The 5108-nt window shown below is 43.9% G+C and overlaps 4 non-coding genes across 4 annotated transcripts; all 4 read right to left on the minus strand.

Annotated features, from left to right (window-relative positions):
• Positions 1-412: 412 nt before the first annotated feature.
• LOC123732774 (U6 spliceosomal RNA) lies at positions 413-519 on the minus strand. Its single transcript, XR_006763406.1, has one exon. It is a non-coding gene; the product is annotated as a U6 spliceosomal RNA (small nuclear RNA).
• A 995-nt stretch (positions 520-1514) lies between these two features.
• Positions 1515-1621, minus strand: LOC123732775 (U6 spliceosomal RNA). Its single transcript, XR_006763407.1, has one exon. It is a non-coding gene; the product is annotated as a U6 spliceosomal RNA (small nuclear RNA).
• Positions 1622-2816: 1195 nt separating this feature from the next.
• On the minus strand, positions 2817-2923 carry LOC123732770 (U6 spliceosomal RNA). The gene has a single exon (XR_006763402.1). It is a non-coding gene; the product is annotated as a U6 spliceosomal RNA (small nuclear RNA).
• A 975-nt stretch (positions 2924-3898) lies between these two features.
• LOC123732771 (U6 spliceosomal RNA) lies at positions 3899-4005 on the minus strand. Its single transcript, XR_006763403.1, has one exon. It is a non-coding gene; the product is annotated as a U6 spliceosomal RNA (small nuclear RNA).
• Positions 4006-5108: the final 1103 nt, after the last annotated feature.

Genomic DNA, 5108 nt, shown 5'->3' on the forward strand with positions numbered 1-5108 from the left:
TGATGTCTGTTTAAAATGTTGTGACATTCAAGTTTGTTATGTTTAATAGAGCTGGACTAAGATTGAAACCCTGTCTCCCTCTCCAATTCATTTGTATATATTGAGTAAAGTTGGACTCAGAGTGCAACCTTGTCTCGCTCCCCAATTAATTTGTACATTTTGAAAAAAGGTGAACTCAGTCTGCAACCTTGCCTAACTCCCCAATTAATTTCAAAATTTTGAATAAAGTTGGCCTAAGACTGCAAGCTTGTCTCACTCCCCAATAAGGACCGCTTCACGAATGTCTATCTCTCACCCAGCATTTCCCCACCTCCTTAGACTGAGAAGAATTGGCAATTGATTTCCCCCATCACTACCGGCCAATCTTCTCTGTTTGGTTCCAATTGTTCTGTGTCTCGAAAATAAGTGTGAGGAAAATAAGGAGCGCTTCACGGATTTGCGTGTCATCCTTTCGCAGGGGCCATGCTAATCTTCTCTGTATCGATCCAATTTTAGTATATGTGCTGCCAAAGCAAGCACAATACAAACCTAAGAGAGGCCCTCATATATAGAACACAACCCCTCTGATGGTTCTGGTCATGGTTGGGGTCAAACAGGGTTCAAACTGACCTTCAGACTCTCAAAAACTACCCTAAGCCTTTTATGATTCAGGGCTCTTGGTCTCTAACCCCTCACCTGCTGCTTTAAGTTGCTCCTCCCCAAGTCTTTGTTCCTCTGCCCCGACCACTTCCCACCCTTCCCCCATTTTCAGCAACATGGCCTGGCAAAAGATACTTATAACTAACTCCCCAATTAGTAAGAGAGAGAGAGAGAGAGAGAGAGAGAGAGAGAGAGAGAGAGAGAGAGAGAGAGAGAGAGAGAGAGAGAGAGAGAGAGAGAGAGAGAGAGAGAGAGAGAGAGAGAGAGAGAGAGAGAGAGAGACTAACTTTGATGTCTGTTTAAAATGTTGTGACATTTAAGTTGCTCCTCCCCAAGTCTTTGTTCCTCTGCCCCAACCACTTCCCACCCTTCCCCCATTTTCTGCAACATGGCCTGGCAAAAGATACTTATAACTAACTCCCCAATTAGTGAGAGAGAGAGAGAGAGAGAGAGAGACTAACTTTGATGTCTGTTTAAAATGTTGTGACATTCAAGTTTGTTATGTTTAATAGAGCTGGACTAAGATTGAAACCCTGTCTCCCTCTCCAATTCATTTGTATATATTGAGTAAAGTTGGACTCAGAGTGCAACCTTGTCTCGCTCCCCAATTAATTTGTACATTTTGAAAAAAGGTGAACTCAGTCTGCAACCTTGCCTAACTCCCCAATTAATTTCAAAATTTTGAATAAAGTTGGCCTAAGACTGCAAGCTTGTCTCACTCCCCAATAAGGACCGCTTCACGAATGTCTATCTCTCACCCAGCATTTCCCCACCTCCTTAGACTGAGAAGAATTGGCAATTGATTTCCCCCATCACTACCGGCCAATCTTCTCTGTTTGGTTCCAATTGTTCTGTGTCTCGAAAATAAGTGTGAGGAAAATAAGGAGCGCTTCACGGATTTGCGTGTCATCCTTTCGCAGGGGCCATGCTAATCTTCTCTGTATCGATCCAATTTTAGTATATGTGCTGCCAAAGCAAGCACAATACAAACCTAAGAGAGGCCCTCATATATAGAACACAACCCCTCTGATGGTTCTGGTCATGGTTGGGGTCAAACAGGGTTCAAACTGACCTTCAGACTCTCAAAAACTACCCTAAGCCTTTTATGATTCAGGGCTCTTGGTCTCTAACCCCTCACCTGCTGCTTTAAGTTGCTCCTCCCCAAGTCTTTGTTCCTCTGCCCCGACCACTTCCCACCCTTCCCCATTTTCAGCAACATGGCCTGGCAAAAGATACTTATAACTAACTCCCCAATTAGTAGAGAGAGAGAGAGAGAGAGAGAGAGAGAGAGAGAGAGAGAGAGAGAGAGAGAGAGAGAGAGAGAGAGAGAGAGAGAGAGAGAGAGAGAGAGAGAGAGAGAGAGAGAGAGAGAGAGACTAACTTTGATGTCTGTTTAAAATGTTGTGACATTTAAGTTGCTCCTCCCCAAGTCTTTGTTCCTCTGCCCCAACCACTTCCCACCCTTCCCCCATTTTCTGCAACATGGCCTGGCAAAAGATACTTATAACTAACTCCCCAATTAGTAGAGAGAGAGAGAGAGAGAGAGAGAGAGAGAGAGAGAGAGAGAGAGAGAGAGAGAGAGAGAGAGACTAACTTTGATGTCTGTTTAAAATGTTGTGACATTTAAGTTGCTCCTCCCCAAGTCTTTGTTCCTCTGCCCCAACCACTTCCCACCCTTCCCCCATTTTCTGCAACATGGCCTGGCAAAAGATACTTATAACTAACTCCCCAATTAGTAGAGAGAGAGAGAGAGAGAGACTAACTTTGATGTCTGTTTAAAATGTTGTGACATTCAAGTTTGTTATGTTTAATAGAGCTGGACTAAGATTGAAACCCTGTCTCCCTCTCCAATTCATTTGTATATATTGAGTAAAGTTGGACTCAGAGTGCAACCTTGTCTCGCTCCCCAATTAATTTGTACATTTTGAAAAAAGGTGAACTCAGTCTGCAACCTTGCCTAACTCCCCAATTAATTTCAAAATTTTGAATAAAGTTGGCCTAAGACTGCAAGCTTGTCTCACTCCCCAATAAGGACCGCTTCACGAATGTCTATCTCTCACCCAGCATTTCCCCACCTCCTTAGACTGAGAAGAATTGGCAATTGATTTCCCCCATCACTACCGGCCAATCTTCTCTGTTTGGTTCCAATTGTTCTGTGTCTCGAAAATAAGTGTGAGGAAAATAAGGAGCGCTTCACGGATTTGCGTGTCATCCTTTCGCAGGGGCCATGCTAATCTTCTCTGTATCGATCCAATTTTAGTATATGTGCTGCCAAAGCAAGCACAATACAAACCTAAGAGAGGCCCTCATATATAGAACACAACCCCTCTGATGGTTCTGGTCATGGTTGGGGTCAAACAGGGTTCAAACTGACCTTCAGACTCTCAAAAACTACCCTAAGCCTTTTATGATTCAGGGCTCTTGGTCTCTAACCCCTCACCTGCTGCTTTAAGTTGCTCCTCCCCAAGTCTTTGTTCCTCTGCCCCGACCACTTCCCACCCTTCCCCCATTTTCAGCAACATGGCCTGGCAAAAGATACTTATAACTAACTCCCCAATTAGTAGAGAGAGAGAGAGAGAGAGAGAGAGAGAGAGAGAGAGAGAGAGAGAGAGAGAGAGAGAGAGAGAGAGAGAGAGAGAGAGAGAGAGAGAGAGAGAGAGAGAGAGAGAGACTAACTTTGATGTCTGTTTAAAATGTTGTGACATTTAAGTTGCTCCTCCCCAAGTCTTTGTTCCTCTGCCCCAACCACTTCCCACCCTTCCCCCATTTTCTGCAACATGGCCTGGCAAAAGATACTTATAACTAACTCCCCAATTAGTAGAGAGAGAGAGAGAGAGAGACTAACTTTGATGTCTGTTTAAAATGTTGTGACATTCAAGTTTGTTATGTTTAATAGAGCTGGACTAAGATTGAAACCCTGTCTCCCTCTCCAATTCATTTGTATATATTGAGTAAAGTTGGACTCAGAGTGCAACCTTGTCTCGCTCCCCAATTAATTTGTACATTTTGAAAAAAGGTGAACTCAGTCTGCAACCTTGCCTAACTCCCCAATTAATTTCAAAATTTTGAATAAAGTTGGCCTAAGACTGCAAGCTTGTCTCACTCCCCAATAAGGACCGCTTCACGAATGTCTATCTCTCACCCAGCATTTCCCCACCTCCTTAGACTGAGAAGAATTGGCAATTGATTTCCCCCATCACTACCGGCCAATCTTCTCTGTTTGGTTCCAATTGTTCTGTGTCTCGAAAATAAGTGTGAGGAAAATAAGGAGCGCTTCACGGATTTGCGTGTCATCCTTTCGCAGGGGCCATGCTAATCTTCTCTGTATCGATCCAATTTTAGTATATGTGCTGCCAAAGCAAGCACAATACAAACCTAAGAGAGGCCCTCATATATAGAACACAACCCCTCTGATGGTTCTGGTCATGGTTGGGGTCAAACAGGGTTCAAACTGACCTTCAGACTCTCAAAAACTACCCTAAGCCTTTTATGATTCAGGGCTCTTGGTCTCTAACCCCTCACCTGCTGCTTTAAGTTGCTCCTCCCCAAGTCTTTGTTCCTCTGCCCCGACCACTTCCCACCCTTCCCCCATTTTCAGCAACATGGCCTGGCAAAAGATACTTATAACTAACTCCCCAATTAGTAGAGAGAGAGAGAGAGAGAGAGAGGAGAGAGAGAGAGAGAGAGAGAGAGAGAGAGAGAGAGAGAGAGAGAGAGAGAGAGAGAGAGAGAGAGAGAGGAGAGAGAGAGAGAGAGAGAGAGAGAGAGAGAGAGAGAGAGACTAACTTTGATGTCTGTTTAAAATGTTGTGACATTTAAGTTGCTCCTCCCCAAGTCTTTGTTCCTCTGCCCCAACCACTTCCCACCCTTCCCCATTTTCTGCAACATGGCCTGGCAAAAGATACTTATAACTAACTCCCCAATTAGTAGAGAGAGAGAGAGAGAGAGAGAGAGAGAGAGAGAGAGAAAAGAGAGAGAGGACTAACTTTGATGTCTGTTTAAAATGTTGTGACATTTAAGTTGCTCCTCCCCAAGTCTTTGTTCCTCTGCCCCAACCACTTCCCACCCTTCCCCCATTTTCTGCAACATGGCCTGGCAAAAGATACTTATAACTAACTCCCCAATTAGTGAGAGAGAGAGAGAGAGAGACTAACTTTGATGTCTGTTTAAAATGTTGTGACATTCAAGTTTGTTATGTTTAATAGAGCTGGACTAAGATTGAAACCCTGTCTCCCTCTCCAATTCATTTGTATATATTGAGTAAAGTTGGACTCAGAGTGCAACCTTGTCTCGCTCCCCAATTAATTTGTACATTTTGAAAAAAGGTGAACTCAGTCTGCAACCTTGCCTAACTCCCCAATTAATTTCAAAATTTTGAATAAAGTTGGCCTAAGACTGCAAGCTTGTCTCACTCCCCAATAAGGACCGCTTCACGAATGTCTATCTCTCACCCAGCATTTCCCCACCTC

Source organism: Salmo salar, unplaced genomic scaffold (genome assembly GCF_905237065.1).
Source record: "Salmo salar unplaced genomic scaffold, Ssal_v3.1, whole genome shotgun sequence".
In the NCBI taxonomy this organism is placed as follows: Eukaryota; Metazoa; Chordata; class Actinopteri; order Salmoniformes; family Salmonidae; genus Salmo; species Salmo salar.